Consider the following 27,079-nt stretch of genomic DNA (forward strand, 5'->3'; position numbering starts at 1 on the left):
GAGAGTGGCCAGGCCTACATGCCCTCATGGTATCTGAAGAGCAGTAACTCATACACATCAACTGCATTTTAATGTAAATGAACATACTGCTGGAGAAGAAAAGTAGATCCAACATGGGAACAGAAAATGAAGTGTGAACAAAGAGCCTTGTCTGAAATCCTTGGGAACTGACACCTTGATCTACCATTAGAACTTCCAAGTGGAAAAGAGGTCACACGAGCACGATAGTGAAATCTTCTATAAATGAGTCCCACTTTTGCCAATGTCAGAGGCACACTGCCTGCAGCCCTGTTGCACTGGCTGGTTTTATGTCACTTTGTCACAGGGGAGTCATTTCAGAATAGGGAACCTTAATTGAGACAATATTTCCACCAGATTGGCCTGTGGGCAAGCCTATGGAGCATGGTTTTTGATTGATAATTGGTGTGAGAGGGTTCAGAATACTATGGGTGATGCCATCCCTGGGCTGGTGGTCCTGAGTACTATAAGAAAGCAGGCTGGGCAAGCCACAGGGAGCAAGCCCGTGAGCAGCACTCTTCTGTGGCCTCTTGCTTCGGTTCCTGCCCAGCATGAGTTCCTGCCCTGACTTCCCTTTATAATGGATTACCAGTTATAAGATGAAATTAATATTTTCCTTCCAAGTGCCTTTGGTCACAGTGTTTCATCATGGCAATTTGAACCCTAATTAAGAGAGCAGTCTTATTCTCCCAATTCTCAAACCCTTGCCACTCCCCCTGATATTTTCTTTCAATGTTTCTGTTATTCATCTTTCAAGACTTAACTCCAACATCCCAATATTCATAGATTTTTTTCTCCTTTCTTACCCTGAAGGAAATAATTTTTCTATTTTTCATAATGGCATAACTCAATCAACTTCTTCCACAACAGGAACGTTCACATAACAGATAATTTAATGAACAATATTTATTTCTTACCTTCCTTAGGCTTCTGTGAAAAGGGAGAAGAGGATATTAGCTTTATGAAACATGAAAGCAAATTTTAAAAATCTTAAAATATTAATTAGGAAAGACATAATTTGATACATAGGGCTTCATTAAGGAATGTGTTAATGAATGAAAAGCTGTCAGAAAACTATAAGCTATCTTAAGGAGGAAACTAAGTTTTCTAATTGTAGGCAGTACTTTTCTAAGCTAACACCATTTAACATCCAAAATGATTTTTGTTTATGATAGGGATTCTTATTTTTTGAAACTGAACCCAGAGTTTTGAGGATGGTAGGTAAATACTCTAACACTGAACTATAATCTAGCCCCTTTATGATAGACTGTAATAAATACAAATGGAAATTTAATTCAATTAAGGTGGATTTATGGGTGGTTTTCAGAAAGATTAGAGGGACCAGCTCCTCCTGAGCCCTGGAGCAAGCATTAAGCATTATTAGAAGGCTGCAAAATACTTTAAATGACTTTTGGTGACAAGTATTTATATTGTAAGTGCCCTTTTTAAGTTTTGCTTTTCCTGGGAAACAACTAAGATGTTAAGTGCCAGGATCATTTCACTCCTTAGCAACCAGTTCTGTTGACCTCATGGTAACTGGCTATTTTGGACAGAACAACCACTTTGAGGATACTCCAGAAGCTGTAGAGAACTTTTTACAACCATAGCTGAAAATATGTTGCAGTTATTACCACTCCAAACAGACTGTACCAGTCTTATGACACAGTCCTCTAAGCAAGTCAAGCCTATTGAACTCTAGAAGATGGTGAAGTCAATTTTATCTAGGCCAAAGCAAGGGTCAGGCCACCTCTCATGGCTCAGCAGAAGGTTTGTAATTGGTTCAAACATGGTCTTTCATTTTTATGAAAGTTTGTGGCTGATGTAAACAATCTGATATCAGCATGAAGGTCTGGTGTGGTTAGTACAATACACTTGCCACACCCACTTTTTTTTTTTTTATAAGCTATTAAGCTCAGGTTTTGAGTCAGCCATGAGACTCTCCTCTGTGCTGCCAAGGATCCCTGTGCCTCAGTCTTATATGACAGCTGTAACACTATCAGCTGTTGCTGGCTGCTGCCTTCTGCCAAAGCTCACGGTTTCTGGAAGTCATTACAATAGTATGAAAATAATATATTTTCAATAAAAGAAAAATAGCTGACCAATTCCAAATCCATGTCTCCACCCTAAAAGCCTAAAAGTCATAGAGTCTCTAGCTTCTAAAGACTGGAACAATAGTTCTCTAGGTAGTCGTCTAGGTCTCAAGGTTTCAATCTCTTAGATTCTAGACTTTCCAGAGCAACCCCTAAACCTCAGACATTAAAGACTCAGAACTGTGGACAATGGAAGAGCTTATTTATCCTTGTTTCAGCATAGTTCCTATACAAATAGAGCAAAGGATTCAGCTGGCCGATTGGTAACAATTATTATCGTGGGTCAGACGTGATAAGGAACAACAGCAGTGGACATTAGGCTTTGTGGCTCTGTATTCAAAAATAATGAAAATAGATTGACTCTCCAAGGGGAGGAAATGAAGCTAAGTGGGATAGACATAAGATCAAAATCTTCTTTATTGAAACACATACTTTTTAATTCAAATGTTATTTGTTTCTTGGAGTATGAAATTATTCTCCAAAGAAAATCAACAACAAAGGTTAATAAAAGTAAGCAGTCATGAATTTTACTTAAATTATTCATAAATAAAAGAAGTGATTACAATGCATAGAGGGAATGGAAATTTTTACTTCATAAGGCAAATTAATCTATTTGTTTGCAATTTCTTTTAATTTCTTCCAGTGGATCTAAGACAAAATAATCTTTAGGTAAAACAATTAAACACCGTGGTATATAACTCTCCCTAATAAGGTGCCAAATAAATTTCCATTGTAGGTATTCAGTAGCTAGCATGAATTCAGGAATAACATCCTACAAAGGTAATGCTAAAAAGCTGTAGAGTGGTATATAACAAAAGGGAGACTATTAGTGTTTCTGAAGACCATATTTATTGCAATGAAATAGTAACTACATTAGAATCATATAAACTTTTTTCACCATCTATGCACAACTATTGAAGCTTGAATCTCAAAGATAAATGCTTATTAGAACTCCCATCTACCTTGTCGAGGTAAACTCTTCTGATGAAAACAAGCTCAGAGACAAAGGGTTTATTTTGTTCAAGGCACAGTCTTCCCCGTGGTGGGGAAGTTAAGATGGCCGTGCCTTGAAGCAGCTGCTCACATCAAATCCACAGGCAGCAATCAGAGAAAGAGACTATGACATTCTTGCTAGTGGTTAGCTTCCTTTTTCAGTTCTATGTCTTCCTAGATCTCTTGCTCAAAGAAGAGTCCTACCTAGAAGTAAGGTAGTTCATCACATGGCAATTAAAATGATCAAGATAATCCCTTATGATGATCTCAGAGGTTAGCCTTAATCTAGTCCCTCTTGTGTTCTTCCTGGAGTTTACCTCCTTGGAAATTCTAGGTTCTGCCAAGTTGGCAGTTAACACTAATCATTGCATTCCCTCAATGTTTCAGAGTACATAAGAATTATAGCACCTGCAGTTGTATGAGTCTCTGTTCAACAGCCATTAATATTCCCTTCATTAATATTCACAGTGTACTCCAAAATACCTACTTGAAGTCATGGAACACTTGTTAGTTACCCTTCATACATTGCTTTGGTTAGCCTTCCACCATGCTGTCTGTGACAGCAGACACTGATTAGGATATGCAAGCCAATCAGAGGATTAATGTCTTTCCTCTGTGTTAGTGATGTCTCCTGATGTTAATGATGTTCTTGGGTCATGACCCTGAGCCCAGGGAGCTCTTTGAAAAGTATCAGCACAAAATATATCTACCAACTTTTCCAAGATTTCTAGGAAGATGAATAAGATAACAATTGTACAATAGTTTGATAGTAAAAAGATACTTAAATAACTTGATGATACCATGATTTTCTCACCTATGTGCACATTTACGGTTTTAGAACATAGACATTTTAATGGCAATTCTAATTAGTGAGTAGACTTTAACTCTGTTGCTGTGACAACTCTCATCAACCCAATATGATGGACATTTGTGCTTTGTTTACCTTTCTGAAAATCTGGGGCTGAGTCAAAGGTTATCTCCTTGGGCCATTAAGAGGACAAATGCTTCAAGGTTCTTTTAATGAAGGTGTTATCTCATACTACTACACAATTAAGGTCTAAACTTGAAAACAGATCTTTTCTAACTTGCCCCTCAGCCTTCTGTTAATTGTTATTCTCCCAGTGCAAAAAGCTTCTAAGAATACTGCTGCACAAACTAACCACCATTCCATCATATTCCTAAGTTTGTCTTCTCTCTAATGCTACCTATAATGTAAATTACCTAAAGTATTCTTTTATATTCTATTCAACACTACCCATGAAAAAAGGTTTGATGTGCTAATAATAATTTCATACATAATGAAATACATTCACTACTGTAACACTTTTAAAGTCCTATCAGAAATTTTCTTATATAATACAAGGATTATAGATACCACTTTCTGGGAATCTTATTGAATATATTAGTGGAAAGCAAAGCACTTGAGAATCTGTACTGGTTATTATGATCACAGGAATCCAATGGTGTCTAGGATATCCTTCTTGAGCATATAATGCTTAAAAAGTATCAGCCTGATAACTGAATATATACATGTGTTTTGTAACTGTGTGACCACCATTCTTTCAGCCCCATACTTGCTAATTTTTATTTTTTCTACATTTTCTTCATTCCTAAAAGTTACTATTGATTGGCATCCAAATTTTATTAACCTTCTTCCAAAATATTCTTTATAAAATACCCAGAAGTCTCAACTCGGGTGATTTAAGAAAACACCTACATAGTACACACACACACACATACACACACACAAACACACACACACACACACACACACACACACACACACACACACACAAACAGAAAACACACCACCAAAAACCTGTTTGGGAAAATATTTCTATCTTTTCTATTAAAAAGTTCAGTTTATGAGTACACAGTCCCCAGTGGAGGAGTTAGAGAAAGGACCTATGGAGCTGAGGGGTTTGCAGTCCCTTAGGACGAACAACAATATGAACTAACTAGTACCCTCAGAGCTCCCAGGGTCTCAACCACAAACCAAGGACTGTACATTTTGGGTCTGATTGTTCTGGCAGCATGTGTTTAGTAGAGGATTGTAAATTCGATCATCAGTAGGAGGAGAGGACCTCGGCCCTGTGAAGGTTCTGTGCCCCAGTGTAGGGGAATGCCAGGGCCAGAAAGTGGGAGAGGGTGGGATGGCAGGCATGGGGACGGGGGAGGCAACAGGGGTTTGTTCTTGTTGTTTGTGTTTGTTTGTTTGTTTGTTTTTTGGAGGGGAAACTGGGAAAGGAGAAATTTACATGTAAATAAAGAAAATATCTAATAAAAAATGCAAAAAAAAAAAGTTCAGTTTAGTTTCATAGTGTCAACCTCTAGGCAAAGTTCAATCCATGCCTTTGTGTTTTTGTATTTGTGTAAGGTATTTCTCTGTCTCAACTTTAGTTTTACAATCAGCAAAATAATGCTTTTAAACAAAATATAATCATCATGATCTTTTTGCCTCTGTTTTTCTTTTGCTATAATTCACCCTAGGGATCTGATGTCAAGAAATACTGCAATTCTACTATTATCTAAGTGCTACATAAACTTAATTTCAATTTTATGGGATGTATATAACAACTTTGTACTAAGAAAATGTATATTCCCATAATCATACACTGAATTTTCCCCCAGAAATATCATTAATATTTTGCATTAAGGAAAACAGCCATGCTCCCCCATTGCCTGGACAAACACATGGGGATTTAACTAAGCTGTGGCTCCTGATTCTTCCCTGAGATGCTAAAACACACACCTAGGCATTTTGTTAGCCCCAGTAGAGTGGTTCTGTCCAAAGACAAGCACCCTGAAACATCCACAGCATCACACCCTGCAAAGATGCTTGTTCATCCTGTGCAGTGGGTCCTTGCTTGTTGTTTGTCCTTTAATTTAGCTGCTATTACTTACAAACTTTCCAAGACTAGCAAATCTGTTTTTCCGTGTCTTCTGTTGCTTGTGAGCTTCACAAATGTCTTTCACAAAGCTCAAAACACTCATTTTTTTGTCAACAGCCAATAATATTAGAATACCTTTTCCCACAGGCCTCATGCAGCAACCAGAATGTCCAACTAAGAATCTTTCAGTCTTTATTCTTTTTTATACTTCCAGCATACTTATCAGGCAGCCCTTCAACCACTGAAAGTGAGGATAGAGTCCTGGGATAAACAATATCATAGCCATTGCTGGAGGGCAGTCCTTAGAGAAAGTTACTACTTTTCTGGTAGACATTATAGCCAGGAGCACTATACACCAAAAAGAGATGTTAGAAAAAGATATGATAAAGAAAAAGATATTCAACTGCAAACACACTCATGAGATCTAATAGGTTTGTATATTTCTATGTGACTAACTTTGTTTGTCTTTTCTAGTTCTAGAAAATGGGTTTAATTTAATTATAACTATATTCATTCTGTATATGATAATAAAATTTCTACACTCACACCCCTTTTCATCTGAGAAACTTTTATGCAGGTAGTTAGATATATAAAGTAAATATATAAACATTTACTGATAACCATTCAAAAAGAAATTAGCTTTAATACATGTATTAGAATACATAAAATTTTATCATTCATAAACACAAAAGCAAATTTGCATACTAATGAGAGAAATGTGCTTGTTTAGTTCTTGCATAGCAGGTTAAATCTTAGCTGAATATTTGATACTGCAGGATGTAGAGCATCTTCAATATCTTCCTGAATTGTGTGGGATACTTTGATTTTATAATCATAGTCTGAGGGTTGCCACTTTATAGAAGTGTTGAGTTAATAGTGATTCATGTATCCAACTAACTACAATGAAACCACTAAAAGGTATGGAAGCAACTGAAAATACTATACGCCATCATATTGTAGAACATAATTTTGTAAACTATGGTTCAGAACCCTATTTGGGTTCTTATAACTGAATGTTAGAGGGTTGAAAAATTGGCAACAGTAAATAGTATCTGAATAAGCAGTAACTAAATAGAACAAACTAGAAGAAGTATATTTCAGACCATTTCAAGGATGGAAGGAAGTTTTGTTTAAATCTCAATGAAAATGTTATTAACTTTTTTTTATGAAAATAAAGTTAACAAATGTGTTGAATCAAATATTCTAACACAATATATTATACAAATGTACTATTAATAATATGATATTCATGTGCTGAGGTATGATTGTAGAAAAATACTGACAGCTTTTATTTTCAATAGTGGAATCAGTATTTCTCTATAAGAACAGGAATCTTTGGATAGTGAAAAGACTGCAAGTCTTGACATACAACAGTCTTGAACCTGTTCTGAGATGTTTCAGGCAGTTGGCAATGTGCAGCTGGACAAGAGAGAATGCACAAAGCAGAGTAAATCCATTGTATGTGAAGTCCTAAGGCTGAAGTGAAATTTGCAACATGGGTGGCTGTTGTCAGAAACACTTTGGATTAATTTAACATTTGATTTTGAATGAATATTTAGTTACTTTTTTTTCAGACACCATTTACTATTGCCAATTTTTCAGTCTCCCTCATCGTTCAGTTGCATGATCCCAAACAGGGTCATGAGCCACAGTTTAAAAACCTAAGTCTTATAATATAATAACACACAGTATGGTGAGTTGTTTCCATATCATTTAGTGGCTGCATTATAGTTGTTTGGACACATGAATCACTATTGACCAAACATCTATCTTTAGCTATTAACTTGCTACAGTTTTTTATTAAGTTTGTTCTCTGACATTTTCACACATATATAACATGCTTCTGATTATTCTCACCTCAAAACCTGCCAACAGCCCTCCTTCCTAACAGATCTTTTTCCTATATTCATGTCATTTTGTTTCTTCTGAGTTCAACCAATGGTGTGACTACATGTTTGAAATTATCATCGGAGCTTGGTGGCTGAACAATAGGCATAACCCAGAAGAGGACTCCTCCAAATTCACAATCTCTCAGTAGCCAATATTTCAACAGGCAGAGATAGGTCCCCATAAGTCCCTCTCTCATTCATGACTGATTGTTGAGAAGGCCCATCTTGTGTAGACCATGTGTGGATAACTCCGATTATTGTGCCTTCAAGAGAGCAATAGCTTTGTCATTCTTAAAAGATGGCTTTTCATGACACAGCTCATTTCTTTTTGTTCTGACTCTCACATTCTTTCTACTCCCTCTTCCTTGATATTCTTCAAGTCTTAAAGGGGATAGTCTAAATGTCTTGTTTAGGGTTGTGCACTCAACTGTCCCTTCTTCTCACCCAGAGTAACACTGTGTTTTTTTGCATTGGAACAAATGGCTATCTGTGGTGCCTATCAGTATACCAAAGCACATGCAAGCCTCCAGGCTCCCTCAGTATCACAAATACTGTTGCTCTTCTCTGTTCTCCTTGCCCCACCCCTAACTTAAACTTCTTCAGCTCATGGGTTTCCCGATCCTGACCCTGCAACTTCTTATTTCCTCATAACCCTGTGGTTTTATCTAAGTTCTGTCTTTCTTTTACTCATCCTTCTTAGTTTTCTTTGCCCACACTTTCTTTGTTACTATTTTTCATTTTCTTTCATTTTTCTCTATATTCTTTATTTATAAATATTTTGGTATATTTTCTTTATTTTTATTAGATATTTTCTTTAATTACATTTCAAATGTCATCCCCTGTCCTAATTTACCCTCTAAAATAAAACCCTATTCCCTCCCTTCTTCCCCCTTCCCCTGCTCACCAACCTACCCTCTCCGGCTTCCTGGCCCTGGCATTCCCCTTCACTGGGGCATAGAGCCTTCTTTTGCTCTCTGCACCTCCCCATGGCTCTGTCCAATTTACTGGCCATGTTCATCTTATTACACTCTCTCTCTGCTCTAGATATCTCTATTCCTCATATCTACAATAAAAACCTATCCCCTGACTACAGCTTGGAATGATCATATCCTTAGTTTATACAGCATTCACCAAGTTCACTATAAAGAATTTTCTAGTTAAAACTAAGCAACCTTTTCCCATGGGTATAAATATAAACATTTAGAAGGCCTCAAATCCAATTAGAGCAGTTGTTTGCCTGCATAAGATTTGTGCCAGCTTTGCTTAAGTGGGGATAACTTGGCTATCAGTTAGACTTTGAAGGTTATACTTGGTAAGACAGTTGATATCGTCATCTGGAGCATCTCCCAGCACCATCAAAGCTAACCATTTACTTCTTTTTCAACTTTAACATCTTCTAGAAAAAGAATCATCAAGTTAATAGATCTCTGCATTTTAATATATCTTGATAAATTACAATACTATTTTTATGTGTAAAACATGTGCAAATTTGCCATCCCAGAAGCGTCATTTGAGGTGATATTCCCTTTATGGAAGATATTATTATTGTATTTGAAATACTTAAATTTTGTTTATTTGAGAAGAGAAAATGGAATGTTACTTTTAATTTGTCTTTTTATTTTTGTATAATTTGCATTCATCCCTTGAGTGTTTTTCCTTTTAGGAATTAACTATATTCTCTGTTGACTGTTCACTGTTCATTTGTAAGACGTCTCCTTTAATGACTACTTGCATAGTCTTTTTACATGTAAACTATTCACTCCTTATGCAACATAGTCTGTGAATATTTTCACTGGTTAGCATTTTGAGTTTTAATTTATGCTTATTTGCTAATCTTCTTGGTGGATCTTGGTGAGTTTTGTTATTGCTTGAATGGTGAAATATCTCTGCTGAAATACTGTTGAACATTAGTTTTCATGGACTAGCAAGATGGCTGAGGTGTTAAATGTACTTGTCACCAAGCCTGATGACATGGGTTCATTCTTCAGAACCTACATGGTGGAAGGAGAAAACCCATTTCCCTAAGTCATCTTCTGACCTTCACACACACACTATGGCATGCAGACACACCAAAATCATTAATTACTGTGTAAGGTAATATTCTTATTTGCTTTGATTCTCTTGTGTTTCCAATATTTCATTTCTGAGATTTTTTTTATCCTCAAAAATGAAAGGCTTTGCATGGAATAGTAAAAATTACTGAACTAGAAAAAGCTGGTTGTTGGTTAAGGAGCTTAAACATCTGTATCAAAGTGTTCCCAGGTGTTTTGCAAGTCTTGAAATGGTCATGTTCTGCCAGAATGAACATCAATCTATGAATGTTTTTATATTGCTCTAAGTTACTACTCATTATGCAAAGCTGTACACCAGGCAATGCAGGAGGAACAGAACCTCATGGAAGAAAGGAACATTAACTCATGTAATCAACCCTGGTTTAAATATGTAATGCTTTCTGTCTAGCAACAACAGTCATGTCATGCTGACTCGTTCTGAGCAAACACAGTGGAACCCATGACAGATCTGGAGACAGGTCTGTCATATGTTAAGGAGATATGACTTTAAAGTCATTAGTCAAGCTACATGTAATGTGTGCTGGACAGTGTTATACACTATGCCCAAGCCATTTTTAGGCTAGGTTGATTTTAAAATATTGCTTTTCTCTAGTTGAACCAACCATAATTAGTTCAATAATCCATCTTCTGAAGGGTCAGTTTGAATAACACCAGATCAATGTCATCACTCATAGGTGATAAAGGAGATTTGCTTAAAATTCATTTAACAGACTTTCACTGAGCACTTTCCTCATGTCAAAGCCTTTGCTAAGTATTAAGGATCCACAATATAGACAGCCATTGACCCTGTTTCTAGGACAGTGAGTTTTAAACCTCATAAATAGCTTCTTGAAAAGATGCATTCCTGGGCTCTACTTCAGCTCTTTACTTTAAACTTTCATTTTATGTGTTTCAAATTTTATGTATTCTTTTTAAATATTTATCATATTTTTAAGATTGTAACATAATTATATCTTGTGGATAAAAACAACAGCATTTAGAAGTAGACCCTCTAAGTTTCCCTACTATATTTCATGTTTGGGAATTTCCCCAATGTTGAACATCCATAGTTGAAATGCTTTGTTGCTAGGTCAGAACTCTTTGAAAGTAAATCCCACATGAAAGGAAGACTACTGTCTGGCCTATGTGTGTTAAGCATATTAAAATATTAAATCTAAAAGTTTAATTGATTAATTAATTAATTAACTGCATAATATGCATATGTCAAAGCCAAAACAGAAAATATAGCCTCTTCAAAGGTAATGGTGAATCAATCTCTACAGCTCTTTTGCTGCAATAGCTATGCTGTTCCATCATTTTGTATTTACATAGATATTTTCATATCTTTCTAAGTACATTCACAAACTGTAGGGCATAGTGCTTTCTTGATTGGTTTAATAATTAGCTCCTTCAGGAACCTTGCAAGAACCAAAGAAAGTGGAATCATTTTTCATCTATGCCTATCTCCAGAAAGGAGGAATGCCTTGTGGCATTCAAAAACAAACAAAAAAGAGCAAAGCAGAAGAAAATTGAAAGTGTAGTAGATTCCTTGTTGTTGGGAAATGGCAGCCAAAAATTAATGCTCTGCAAGAAGACCGACACTCTCTGCTCTTTTGGAAAGCCATGTTTCTCTGGAACATGTAGAGCCACTATGCATTCCTTCAACATTGTTCAACAAATGTTCAACATTGTAGAAAATGCTTCTCAACACTACACTTTAACCTTTAACCTCTGTGAAATCTACTTTCCCTGAAAACTGTTTTGAATATCAGAGCAAGGACCTTGGAAATGAATTACCACAATCAGGCTCATGGAACATGGCAATGAAGGTTTGGATAAAGAAGGGTCCAAGGAGAATACATCCGGACAAGCATAGCCATCCACAAACTTTATTGAGCAAAGGTTATATGTAAGATAATCTCTTAGCTGTGGTGAATAGTATGAACAAAACAAAACAGAAACAACAGGCAAATAATTACCAGTGATCTTAGTGCAGAGAGACATTGCTGTTGGAAGTGTTAAGAATATGTGACCTTGAGTGCTCAACCATAGGGCATACATCTATGCTGACACATCTACTCTCATTTAGACCCCCTTCACAACATGAAACATGGGGTAGAAAGTATCTAAAGATCAGAGGACAAGGAGTGATGTGAAACGTTACCCTCTGGACATAACATGGCTATCACACTCACAGACAGGAGTCTAGCCTGACTGTTCTCTGAGAGGCTTCACCCAGCACCTGACTCAGACAGATTCAGACACACCTAGAGCCAGTGGATGGAGCATGGGGACTCTTAAGGGAGAACAGGATGAAGGAATGTGGCCCCGAAGGGAATACAAACTCTGTAGGAAGACCAACAGAATCAACTAACCTGGACCCTTGGGATTGAACCACAAACCAAAGAACATACATGATCTTGAACTAGGCCTACCTGTACATATATAAAAGAAGACAATTTTGTCTTCCTGTGGGTCCTGAACAACTGCAGCGGGGGCTATTCCAGAAGCTATTTTCTGTCAGTGGGATATGTTCTTCTAGCTGGGGTACAGAGCTAAACAAAGAATTCTCAATTGATGAATACCGAATGGCTGAGAAGCACCTAAAGAAATGTTCAACATCCTTAGTCATCAGGGAAATGTAAATCAAAACAACCCTGAGATTCCACCTCATACCAGTCAGAATGGCTAGAATAAAAAACTCAGGTGACAGCAGATGTTGGCAAGGTTGTGGAGAAAGAGGAACAATCCTTCATTGCTGGTGGGATTGCAAGCTGGTATAACCACTTTGGAAATCAGTTTGGCAGTTCCTCCGGAAATCGGACATAGTTCTAACGGAGGGCCCAGCTATACCACTCCTGGGCATATATCCAGAAGATGCTCCAACATGTAATAAGGGAACATGATTCACTATGTTCATAGCAGTCTTATCTATAATAGCCAGAAACTGGGAACAACCCAGATGTCCCTCAACAGAGGAGTGGATACAGAAATTGTGGTACATCTACACAATGGAGTACTACTCAGCTACTAAAAACAATTAATTTATGAAATTCTTAGGGCAATGGATGGATCTGGTGAATATCATCCTGAGTGAGGTAACCCAATCACAAAAGAACACACATGGTATGCACTCTCTGATAAGTGGATATTAGCCCAGAAGATCAAAATACACAAAGTACAATCCACAAACCACAAGAAACTCAAGAAGAAAAAAGACCAAAGTGTGGATACTTCATTCTTTCTTAAAATGGGGAACAAAATATGCATGGAAGGAGTTGCAGAGAAAAACTATGGAGCGGAGACTGAAGGAAGGACAATCCAGAGACTGTTTCACCTGGGAATCCTTCCCATATTCCGTCATCGAATACAGACACTATTGTGGATGCCAACAAGTGCTGGCTGACAGGATCCTGATATAGGGGGACAGGGGAGGGAACAGGGGTTTATTTTTGTTTTTGTTTTCTTTTTTCTTTTCTTTTCTTTTTTTTTTGGAGGGGAAACTGGGAAAGGAGATACTGTATGACATGTAAATAAAGAAAATATCTAAAAAAAATAAATGCATGCATAGATGATTTTTAAATGGACATGAATTGAGGAGCTAGATGGGATGAGAGGTCTTTATGGGGTTGGAGGAAGTGAGGGGTGGAGGTGATCAAGGCACATGGTCAAAACGTATAAATCTTTCAATGATGAAATGAAAATCATTTTTAAGAGTAATACTACCAATGCTAGGGAAAAGGATACATTTGTATGAACAAATGACTAATGCTGAGCCACAGTTTTTCAAGGTTGAATAGAATTGCATATCTTTTAAACAAATATTACAAGGCTGCTCAGCAGCTGCATGTCGTACTGTTGCACAGAATAATAAATTATGTGCTATTGTTGATGGCCTTCGGCTCTAGCCAAAGTGATCACTTTGTCACAAAGGAAAAACAATAATGTAGATTAATTTAGTTCGATATTTTTTAAAATTAAACTTCCAGGTATACGCAGTCACCAAATTAGGCCCAAATACTTGATGTTCCTGTGCTTATAACTTCTTAAAGTTAATCAAATTTTCCACTTGAATCAGAAGAGAAATGTAAAAAACCAGTAACAGTTAAGCCAATACTACTAAATTAAGGAGCATCTCAAGTTCAGACTTGCTAGGAATGAAGAGCAGGTCCCTGGCTAGCATATTTATAGAGCACAGTGAATTGAATTTCCTAGAAAGGTGGTTTTCCTCAAAGAAGGTAACTATAAAGAACATTTAGAAACATCAACAAAGTAGTGAAAAATGTATTATAAATATTTTAAAAATGTATTATTTATTCACTTTACATCCCAATATCAGCCCCCATCTCCTCCCAGTACCCTATCATGCAGATCATCCTCCCATTCCTCCCTCCCCTTCTCCTTATGAAAAGGGGAGCCCTCTTCTGTCATCACTCATACCACCACCTCTACGATGCACCACCCATCCACCCCTGGCACATCAAATCACTGCAGGACTTGATGCATCCTATCCCACTGAAGTGGAACAAGACCAGCACAGTTAGAATTGGATCCACAAGAAGATAGGCAATAAAGTCAGGGACAGCTCTGCTCCTGTTGTTGGGGGATCTGCATGAACACCCAGCTGTACATCGGCTATATATGTGCAGAGGGCCTAGGTTCAGCTTGTGCTCACTCTTGGGTTGGTGGTTCAGTCCGGAAATCACCAAGGATCCAAGTAGGTTAACTCTGCTGGTCTTCCTGTGGAGCCTCTGTCCTCTTCGGGTTTCTCAATCCTTCCTCAAACTCTTCCATAAGACTTCCATAGGGCTCCATCTTATGTTTGATTGTGGTCTCTGAATCTGCTTCCATGGCATGCTCAGTTGAGCCTCCCAGAGGACAGTTATGCTAGGCTCCTGTCTGCAAACTTTACATAATATCATTAATAGTGTCAGATATTGGGTCTTGGCCAGGGGATAGGTCTCAATTTGGGACAGTCATTGGTGGGCAATTTCCCCCATCTCTGCCCCAACTTTGTCCTTGCACATCTTGTTGGCAGGACACATTTAAGGTGGAATATTTTGTGGATAGGTTGCCGTCCTTACCCCTCCTTTGGAATATTGCCTGGCTAGAAGAAGAGGCCACTTCAGGATTCATATCCCTCAGTGCTAGGAGTCTTGGGTAGAGTTTCCCCCATAGACAGCCTGGGGCCTCCTCCCATCCAGGTGTCTGGTATGTCCCAGAGATTGTCTCCCACACCCACTGCCAGTTTCTGCTCTCTCTCCCTGCTCTCTCTATACCCTTGATCGGTTCCCAAATCCTCTCTTCCCCATCCCCTCTCCAGCCCAGTTTCCCTTCCTCTATGTGCCTCCAATGAGTATTTTACTTTTATTCCCTTTCTAAGAAAGATTCAAGCATCCTTCCTTGTGCCTCATATCCACTTATAACAAATAAATAAAAGTGTGTCCTTTTGGGTCTGGGTTACTTCACTCAGGATGATATTTTCAAGTTACACGCATTAGCCTGCAATTGGATGCCCTTGGTTTTAATGGATGAGTAGCATTCTGTTGTATATATGAACCACGTTTCCTTTCTTTTCTTTTATTTTCATTTCTCTTTTCTTCCTTCCTTCCTTCCTTCCTTTCTTTCTCTCTTTCTCTTTCTCTTTCTCTCTCTCTTTCTTTCTTTCTTTCTTTCTATCTTTAGTCATGGTATTTTATTGCATTAATAGAAACCCCAACTTAGATGCATACACAAATAAACAAGCAAAAGGAGAACCACAAATCAAAAAAACAAAACAAAACAAAAGCAACAAAAACAAAACAAAAATCCTTCCTGAGGTCTCAGTTTCCTACCAGGCCTTTGCTTCTGTTTGTTCCCCAAGGCTCCTGGGAGGGTTGGAATCCTTATGCTTCTACACCCCACTCCCTGGTCCTCTGCCTCCTACACCTTGGCTGAGAAACCAGATGATTGATGGCTCACTGCCACGTCCAGAGACCAAGGCAGTTCTCCTAGACTCCACCCTCACTGATCTTGTCATGCTTTGGATCTTGCTTGTCCTTTGGCTTGTGGGACTGGTGTCCTCAATGCTAATTGCCTCTCTAGCTGACTCCTGTCTTTTCTGCTGACTCCTGTGTGCATAGTCAGACCCTAAACACTTATGTATCAGAAGTTTTAGGTTCTCCTTTACACTCACCGTGTCCCTGCAGGACATAACTACCTTGCCCCTGCAGGACATACCCACCCTGCCCCTGCAGGACATACCCCAATACACCTACTATTGGTCCTGCCTTGCCCCACATCCTTGTTTTACTGTGTATCTAACTATCCCGAAGGCAATTCCATGGAGATGCTTCATGACGATTTGACACACACCCTTCTCTAACCCAAGCTCCTCATCTTTACACCCCCCCTTTCAGGAGCAATGGTAGATCAGACAGTGAGATCTCTTAAAACAGTGGTTCTAACCTTCCTCAATCTGTGATCCTTTAATACAGTTCCTCATGTGGTAGTGACCCCCCAATCCTAAAATTATTTTCATTGCTACTTCATAACTATAAGTCTGCTTGTTATGAATCATAATGTTAATATCTGACATGTAATATATATGAAATTCAACCCCTGTAAGAAGGTCCTGATTTAAATACTCATTTATTCATTCATTTTCATTCTCTCCCTCTCTCCTTCTCTCCCTCTCCCTCTCTTTCTCTCTCTCTCCTCTAGCTCTTCCCTCCCCTTACCTTTTGCTAAACACCTGTTATCTTTCTAATCCTTTCAAAGAACTTTCAAAGAAACAACTTTTGGCTCCAATACCCTTCCCTGTTCTTCACTTCTGTCTGTCCCCTGCTCTGGTCATTGTTATTTCCAGGCATTTTACCACTAGGCAAAGAAAAGGAAAGGGCTTCCCAGGCTGGAACTGTGACAGGGTCAAGGAGCAGGGTGGGTGCTTCTAGTGACTGGTGAATAGAGCTATGGAATTTTTGAAGAAGAAATGGGGAGACAGAGGAAAGGGTGCCTCAAAGTTGGGGTTGGGGGATTGGCGGGTGGAACACAACTAAACTGTACTTTAGCATGACTGGTCCAACCATGTGCGGATGTAATATGGAAGAGGCAAGTTATATTACTAGATAACAGCCATGGTAGTAAGGATGAGGAGAAAGCAATGGAGTCATGAGGTTTTTAAGACATTGTTTCTCAACCTTAGGTTGAAACCCCTTTTTAGGCTGAATGAACCATGTCTTCTTTATCCATTCTTCAGTTGAAGAACATCAATGTTGTTTTCTGTTTCTGGGTATTATGAATAAAGCTGCTATGAACATATTTGAGCAAGTGTCCTTGTGGGATGGTGGAGCATCTTTTGGGTATATGCCCAAGAGTGGCATAGCTGGTTTTTGAGGTAGAACTATTCCCAATTTTCTGAGAAAACGGCAAATTGATTTCCAGGGTGGCTGTACAAGTTTGTACTCCCACCATTAAAGGAGGAGTGTTCATCCTCACCAGCATTTGGTTTCCCTTGTTTGTTTGTTTGTTTTGTTGTTGTTGTTTTTTAATCTTAGCTATTCTGATGGGTGTAAGGTAGAACCTCAGTATTGTTTTGATATCTACTTCTCTAATGACTAAGGACATTGATCATTTCTTTAAGAGCTTCTTGGCCATTAGAGATCACTCTGCTGAGAATCCTTTATTTAGTTCTGTGCCCCATTTTTAATTGGGTTATGTGGGTTGTTGATGTCTAACTTCTTAAGTTCTTTATATATTTTGGATATTAGCCTTTATCAAATGGGGAGTTGGTAAAGCTCTCTTCCCAATCTTTATGGTGTCCGTTTGTCCTATTGACATTTCCCTTGCCTTGCAGAAGAAAATTTTCAGTTTCATAAGGTCCAAAAATTTGTTAATTGTTGATCTTAGTGTCTGAGCCATTGGTATTTTCAAGAAGTTGTCTCCTGCACCAATGATTTCAAGGGTATTCCCTAATTTCTGCTCTATTAGATTTAGTGTATCTGGTTTTATGTTGAGGTCTTTGATCCACTTGTGCTTGTGTTTTGTGCAGTGTGATAAACATGGATTTATTTGTATTCTTCTACATGCAAATCTAGTTAGACCTGCACCATTTTTTAAAGATGCTCTCCTTTTTCCGTTGTATGCTTTTAGCTTTGTCAAAAATCATGTATCTGTAGATGTGTGGGTTTATTTCTACAGATATGATGTCAATTCAATTCCATTGATCAACTGGTCTGTTTCTGTACTAATACCATGCAGTTTTTATTACTGTTGCTCTGTAGTACTGCTTGAGATCAGGGATGGTGATACCTCCAGTTCTTTCATTGTTCAAGATTGTTTTAGCTATCCTATGTTTCTTTGTTTTTTGTTTGTTGTTTTTGTCTGCCTATATGAAGTTGAGAATTGTTCTTTCAAGATATTTAAAGAAATATGTTGGGATTTTGATGTGAATTGCATCGAATCTGTAGATTGCTTTTGGTAAGATGGCATTTTCACTATGTTAATCTTATGGACCCATGTGCATGGATCTTCTGATATCTTTCTATCTTCTGATGTTCTTTCTCAGTTTCTTTCTCAGAGACTTGGTGTTCTGGTTATACAGGTCTTTCACATGTTTGTTAGAATTATTCTAAGATATTTTATGTAGGAAGAGTGAGTCAGCATGTTCTGACCAGCAGTCTGTAGTGGTTCACATATGAGAACAAGTGCTTCTGCATTTACTAATTTGGAACCTGTCTGACAACCTGAGAAGAATAAAGACAGGTTTGTGACCAGGACAGCCAGCTGATTGCTTTTATACCTTGGCAACTAGCACAGCTCCTTTTAGTACTGTGAGAGCCAATCCTCAGGAAGGATATATCCAGAACAAGTCCAACTCCATTCTGCCAATTCCTATAATGTCTCCCAAAATAGGGACTCAAAGGCCCTGAGAAGCAACTGAGAAGAACAATACCCTGTACTATTTTAGAAGAGTCCCTTGGATTTTCCCAAACAATTCAAAAGGAAGTTTCTCAATTAAGCCTGTTACTGGAGGCTTTGTTAGATAGCTAATTCTATATCATATGTAAATTTAGATAAATATAAAACAATATAACAATTTTATATATAAAATAATATAGTTAAATTTTCATGTGTAAAATTGAAATATAATATCAACCTTACAGGGTATTTAGAAACTATAAAAATACCTAACAAGGAGTCTAAGAGTTGACTTCTTCTTTTCAAATTTTCAATTTTTTTTATAAACATTACACACAATATTTGCAAATGTAGAAAATGTTATAATCTTTGACATATAATTTTGTGTTTTAGTAATTTGCTTCATGGCTTACAGCTCTACATATATTGAAATTGTTGCATATTGCTATTTACCATGTTGACAGTTGCTTAGCTATTCCCCTTGGTAGGGAATTTGGATGGCTTCCAAACTGTAGTTTCTGTCAATAAAAACTGTGATTTTTGCTAACATCAAGCAACAATAACAAAAACAAAAAACACTCTAATACTTACCCATTCCCAGAAGATAGTAGGTTTAAGCAGGCACTTCTACTTGGGATGCCATTCCCTAAATGGAATTAAGAAGTTGGGAAGTCTATCAATAGATATTTTCATTGGAACCTCTTGAAAGCACACTAGAATACCTCAACTTCTAATTAAAACAAGCCAAACAAAGAGTACCTCCCTCTTGCAATAGTTTTTCTCTGGTGACCACTCCCATACTTAATTTTACCTAGCTGAGGAAATTTTCCCCTGGGTTCTCACTGGGATTTCCCAACACCCTTTCCAATTTAGACTCGAGCTTAAATGGCCTGTAATAATTTCATGCTAGAGTATACAGAATGCACCGATTTAGTTCTATTAGCTTCTTTGAAACTTCCATTTCAGCTTCCTACTTCCCAACAGGTTAGAATGCAGTTTCTTTATCTTTCCCAAGACTGCACTGTAGAAATCTCTTCCTATTTGCCATCTGCTTTAATACCATCCTCAGTCCCAAAACTCAATTCCTTCTGGTTCTAATTATTATCAACTCTGCCCAATCAGATAGTTGAATGTCTTTTGACTAAACTGCATGTTAATGTATTTGAAATAAAAATGTATCTAAAATGCATTTAAAAATGTGGCAAGAACTCTTTCTTACCTTATTTCTGATCTTGGGAATAAAACTTTCAGCTTTTAGCTAGTGAGTCTGATAGTATGAGTATTCCATAGTAGAATTTTATCAAGTTGAGGGGATTCATATCTATCCCTAGTTTATGAATTTTTAATTTTACATATTTGGTAAATTCTTTATGCATCTATTGTGATGCTTGTATGACTTTAACATGATTCTGTCAATGTAATGTATTACAGAAACTGATTTACACACACACACACACACACACACACACACACAAGGGACTAGTAAGATGGTTGTGCAGCTAAATTCCTCACAATATAAGATTGAAGAGCTGAGTTCAATGCCCAGAAGCCACATATATGTGGAAGGAGGGAACTGGTTGTAGGAAGTTATCTTCTGACTTCCACGTGTACATGCTCTTCACACACAAATAATGAACACTTAATAATGTTTTTTAAAAACAAACAAACAAACAAACATCAAGAGCATTCAGTATTTACCATCATGAGAAGGCAGTTCAGAGATAAGAAAACAAATGCTGATTTGCCATAAAACGTTTTTATTCTATTAAGACATAATTCAAACAGCATAAAATTCACAAAGTGAAACTGTAGCAGAATGCTCTTTGCCATCCTTACTATACTGTGAACTCAGCATCACTCCCTATACTAACACATTTCCATCATGCCAAGAAAAGAAAATCTCTCAGGGACTGGAGAGACAGCCTGGCAGTTAAGAGCACTTCTGTTCTAGCTGAGTACTCATGCTTGGTTCCCAGCATACAGATGGAGGCTTACAACCTCTGGAACTCCAAGCCCAGCATACTCAGCACTATCTTCTGTATTCTGCAGGAACCAACTAGGGCACATATATACATGCAGGTAAAGCACTCATATGGATTAAAAGAACAATGTCTGTACTTATTCAGAGTTGTGCTCATTGACCTCTGCTCATTGGTCTAATGGACTACTGCTTATATACTTTAGTTTTTGTACATTTACATATTCTGGACTGTGGTTTGGCCACTGCTGGGCCCTACTTGCAAGCTAACATACTGATCTATGAGCCAAAATGTGCCACTGATCCAATAACAGTAAGACCTATGGAGTTAGTCAATCACTCTTTTGATTGGATTTCAGGCCTGCTCCACAGGAAAGAAGACATGACTGACTCAGTAAACATGGGTAAAATGTGTAATTATTTCTGTTTAATTGTGATTTTGGTATACTGTTTCAGAAACCATTTGTGAAGATTTATACATCTAAGTTTTCATCTATGAAATGTAAATGTTTATGTTTTAAACATTTGATTTTTTTTATTAATATTGGTATTTAGACTGATACACACACACATACACACACACAGTATCTATCTATCTATATGTAGCGATTATACATATATCTATACATATAGATAGATACTATGTGTGTATATACATATACATTTTTTTCTTTTTTATGATTCTAGATACCCTACATTGTAATGTGTATTTTTTTGTTTTGTTTTGTTTTGTTTTTTGAGACAGGGTTTCTTTGTCTAGCCGTGGCTGTCCTGGAACTCACTCTGTAGAACAGGCTGGCCTTGAACTCAGAAATCTGCCTGCTTCTGCTTCCCAAGTGCTGGGATTAAAGGCGTGTGCCACCACTGCCAGGCCAGATTTTTAATACATTTAGAAACAGAAGCTATAGAGGTATCTAGACCTCTTTGGACAGTATTGCCTTCATAACAACATTCTAACTCCAATGAAGAAATCAATCAAAGCCTTTCATGATAACACAATTCTATTTATTTAAGCCTTCTTTAATTAATATTCTTGTCTTGCTAATATTTTCCTAAATATTTTATTAGGATGGCATTTTAAAGGAAATTCTTATCTTCATTTTATTTTGAATAATTTACTGGAAGTATATAAATACTATATTTTATACAAATCTTTTATCATTCTTCCAGAATTGACTTATTAGCTTTACTTTATCTGTAGACATAGACATATAAATATAATATGTATGTACATATACATATATTATGAATAAATATATATAAAGAAAGCAGGAGAGTACTAGGAATTGTGTTTTCTAAAAGTTCTAGATATGTCATATAACCTGATTATACTGACCCTTTTATGTAAGGTTTCAAATGCAAATTTTCTTTTACTTAAATATTATAACTACTTTGGCTAAAATATTTGATACAATATACATACAAGTAGCAGCAAATCACGTCACTTTATTATTTCAACTCTTTAAATATTTCCAATTTTCATAATTAAGTATGATATAGTCCATAGGTTTTTAAATAGATGGAATTTCATAAATAAAATGAAATCCCATGGCCTTCTGAATCCCATAACCTATTAACAGTTTGTTCAAGGGTTTAAGAGGAAAATATTATTTTGCTAAATATTCTCAACACAAATTATAAAAATCGTGTTTATTACATTTTTTGATTATTATAGTAATTTGTTGTTGAGCCAACCTTATATTCTGCATTAGTAACTTTTTTATTGCTATGATAATACACTGAGCAAAAGCATCTTGGGGAGGAAAGAGTTTGTTTACAATTCTAGGTAATAATTAGCACATTCCTGAAAGAACTCAGGGCAGGAAATAAGCAGAAACCATGGAGGAATGTGACTTCTGGCTGGCATTGTGACAGCTTAGTTATACAACCCAAAACTAACAGCTTAGCAGTGGCACCTTCACAGGGACACAACTAACTTACTTCCAACAGCAGTCCAGACAAGTTCCCATAAACATGGCCACAGCTTAATCTGATCCAGTAAACTCTTTAATTGCCTCTCTCTCTCTCTCTCTCTCTCTCTCTCTCTCTCTCTCTCTCTCTCTCTCTCCCTCTCTCTCTCTTATTCTCTCTCTCTCCCCTCCTCCCTCCTCCCCCTCCTGTCCCTCTCCCCCTCCTTCCTGTGTCTGTGTACGTATTATTTTTTATATTTACCTATATCTTTTACTCTTCTTTGTTCATGTTGACTTAAGTGCTTTTACTCCATCCTGAAACATTACCTTTACTATTTTTTATTTTAAAATTGTTAGATTTATTTTTATTTTAAATTATGTGTACAGATTTATGTCTATGTGGAGGTATGAGCATGTGATTGAATATTACAGAGTGACACCAGCATTGGATGTCACAATTTACAGAACATTTTTTTCTTCTTACCATGTAGATCCCAGAGATCAAATTCTGGGCTTGACAGCAAGCACCTTTCCTTGCTGAGTCATTTTCACAACTCTTCTTTAAGAGTTCTTGTAGTACTGTATTTTACTTTTATTTATCCTGAGAGGTGCTAAATTACTCCTTCATTTTACTGGATAGCTTTTCTGAATATAGAATGCTGGTTAGTAATAATTGAAATATACATCCCATGGCCTTCTGAATCCCATAACCTCTCATCAGAAAAGCTTTTCTACAATTGTGAGGTATTCTTAGAATATTCTAAGGTGTTTGTGAATACTTTTGGTGTTTTTCATGGGCTTAGGAGATATCATGGTGTGTCTAGGTGTAGACAAATTGGAATTGAGCATAGTTAGAGCTTATTAGGCCTTTGAATGTGTAGATTTGTATTTTATCAAGTTTCTGACATTTCAATCATGATTCACTCAACTCTTCTATTGACCCCTTACAGAGTTCTTACTACAGCTATGGGGTGTGCTTGATAGTGCCTCAGTGGCTGAGACTCTGCTTAGTTTTGTATCTTTCTTCTCTATGACTGGGCAACTTTCTTTTTAATCTATATATGCTCCCAGCTCGCTGATTCCATCAGGTCACATCTGCTGTTGCTCCTCTTCATTGATATTAGCATCTAGTGATTTTTGATTAATTTTAAAACTTCAAATTTTATCATGTTTACAATAATCTCTGTTTTCTATGGACATACTTTTAATGTAATATTGCTCTCACTTTCCTTATTTCTTAGACATAGTTTCTCGTTTTCAAAAAATATCAATTGGTGTTTAATAAATCTAACTCTATGTACCTTCATGACACTCTCACATAACCGCTGCAGCATCCCTACTGAAGAATTCGTCCTTCACAATATCAAGCTGAAAGGTAAGGGATCATCCTCTTCTCTAAAGCTTGCAGTGGCAGTGGCTCAACCTTATCCTATCAGGGGTGTGAGTAGTCCAATTTCCTTTAGATCTCTGGGTGTCTTTAAAACATCCTTGTGTAGTAAACCAGTATCCAGTACACTGATGACTTTTCTCATTACTGTGACCAATAAACCTGACAGAAGCAACCCAAGGGACAGATAATCCATTTGACCCAGGTTTAGCTGCTGTGGAAGTTCCACTCAGAGTGGCAGGACAGTTGGTAAACATTTTCATATTTTATCAGATCAGGAAGCAGAGGACTCAGGAGCAAGCTGTTACCTTCAATATCTGCCCATCATGACACATTTTTAAAAGCCAAACCCTGTATCTCAAAGGTTCCATAACTCCCAAAGCTGCAACACCATTGGACTTCAAATGCATGTGCTAATGGTTATCTTTCACATCCAAACAAAATGCTGGAATTCTACAGTGACATTTCCAGTTTATCAAGACCTAATAAATTATACCACCTCTTGTCAATATCTCTACTCACCTACAGACTTTTTCATTTTGCATGTAGTATTTTCTCCAATTCTCATGGTTGGGACAATGTAAAAACAAGATTTTCTCAATTCATTCATGAATATATGTCCAGCAATGACCCTAAGCACAGCATCATACACATTCATATGGCCTACAAGTTTCCCAGAATCACACAAGAGCTTGTTAAGGATACTAAGGACATCTTATCATCTAGATTTTCCTTTTGAATTTTTTAGTAAGCCTACTCTGTTGGCTCAATTTGATAACATCATTTCAAACAACCATGATGTTAAAATCACCTCCTGAGTATTCATGTCAAATGCACTGTAGGTAAAAATCATTTGCATAATTCAAGTTCTGAGTTGGATTAATTTAAGATGTCTTTATGGGTAATATTTTCTTGGGAAATAGCAAGAATGGAGACTCTTTGGGAATGGAGCTTTGAAGGACCCCAATTCTGTTGTTCCTCCATCAGAGGCTGCAAGGCTTTTGACCTTCATTGTTTCCAGAGCTACCTTGAAGCTGTGTGGGTGAGGGTAGAAAAGAATATGCTCTTACAGACTTGGCTCTTTGTTTACATTGACCCTCACAAGTCTTCACAAGACAAGCTTTTAATTCATTTGCAGAACAGTGAAAATGTTGGTACTGAGCATTTATGCTGATTTTCCATTGCTGTCATAGAACAGAGGTTCACTATTTGCTAACATTACCCTATTGGCTTAACAAGTATGTGGGGACGCCAATTTTGTCTCCAGTCAGTCCTAGACTACATCATATTAGAATCCTTTGATGGACAATCATGTCCTTAATTTAATGTATATAGCACACAGCAGCAGTCTATCTCTCCCAAACTGTGGCTAGCAAAATTCTTCTCATATTCTAGAAGCTTCTCATATTCAGCAGAGCAGCCATCCTTTAGTCTTCTGGCATGGCTTTCTCATGACTTTTCTCATGCTGCAAGAAGACCGGCTTCCATGCAGGATGCAACTTATCTCGATGAACCAGAAGTTTACACTCTTTATGTAAACAAAGGATGACTGTCTAATGGGTCAGAGTTTGAGAAATGCATAAGCCATGCTCACCTGCACTGTTTGAGAGGCCAGCTGTCTTTGCTGGTTTATCCTTACTGATTCTGCGAACTTTGCTGATTCACTATTTGAGAGATCATGTGTGATTAACATCAAGCTAGACACTCTTCATTTGAATTTTAAGAAATGTCAATCCTTAGAAAATGTCTGGTATAAAATTGCAATGTGGTTCCACAAGAATTGCATGAAAATAAGAAGTGTATATAAGTAACCTATAGCTACTCTATAATAGGCACTGTCTTTTAGTTAATCTGAAAGTAATATACAAGTTGGAGTTCGATTTTGAGTTTATAATTATAACAGAATATTAGACCTAAAAATGTAACTAAGTGCCAGGTAAAAGATTAACAGTGCATATAGCTTTAGTATTTGACGATAGCTAGAGGAAAAGACCAGAGAAAGAATTGTTTTAAAGGCTTGGAGAGATTGGAAAAAAACAAAACAAAATAAAACAGGACATTTGGAATAGGACATATGAAAGGGTCTTTGTACTTGAGTATGTAATCTAATAACCCAGTTAAGTATAATTTCAGTTTTATACCACTAGCAAGTCTAAGACAATTAAACTTCAACAGGACCCCAGGAATCTGCATATTAATAATCCCCTTACACATCTCCAAGGCACTGGGCTAAACTGTGATAAAGAAACTAATGCAAAAATGTGCAATGTATGTTCAGAACCTGATAAATGTCCCTTTTCAATTTGGTTATAGCATAAGTTTAAACAGAAGCAGTTGTGATTATTAATTGTAAGTGGCTGAGAAATCTTATTAATTTCATTTAATTATACTTCCACTTGATTACCCCACTAACATTTGGGGCCCAATATTTGTATATTGTGGAGGGTTGTCTTATGTATTATAGGATATTTAAGCAGCATCTTTGGCTTCTGCCCACTAGGATACAATATCACAGATGTCTTCCTATGTCTTCTATGGAGCAAAACTATTCTCAACAGGAAACCATTCTCGACAATTTTGTGGGTTGAGTTCACAGCAACTCTTCAGCAGAACTCTAAAGGTAAAAATACTAAATTTGGCAAAATGCCCAGCAGAATATATTTTAGAATTAGGGAAATAAGCATTTTGGACTAGAGCAGGGTGGGCTGAAGGTATGGTTCAACAATAACTGACAAATAACTGTGTCACACAAAATTTGAAGAAGCTTCTGGTAGATTCTGGGATGAATCGTTTTATCAATTTAAGGAGATGTGAGATCAACTAAGAAACAAATCTCTGTGAAAATGTTTCCAGAAAGTATTAGCTGCAAGAAAAGATCCTTTCTCAGAGTTGGGACCAACTTCCAATGGGGGACCCAGATGTAGAGTTCCTAAGCTAAGGCAGTGTCACCTGTCTTCCTTCACTTTTGCTAGCA

General features: G+C 37.1%; 1 long non-coding RNA gene across 1 annotated transcript in view; it reads right to left on the bottom strand.

Annotated features, from left to right (window-relative positions):
• Positions 1-27,079, bottom strand: part of LOC116100586 — a 110,955-nt gene that overhangs the window by 80,018 nt on the left and 3,858 nt on the right. Inside the window, exon 2 of the long non-coding RNA XR_004122657.1 lies at positions 19,422-19,476. This is a non-coding gene — a long non-coding RNA (uncharacterized LOC116100586). The remainder of the gene's footprint in view (positions 1-19,421; positions 19,477-27,079) is intronic.

Source organism: Mastomys coucha, unplaced genomic scaffold, assembly GCF_008632895.1.
Source record: "Mastomys coucha isolate ucsf_1 unplaced genomic scaffold, UCSF_Mcou_1 pScaffold21, whole genome shotgun sequence".
Classification (NCBI taxonomy): Eukaryota; Metazoa; Chordata; class Mammalia; order Rodentia; family Muridae; genus Mastomys; species Mastomys coucha.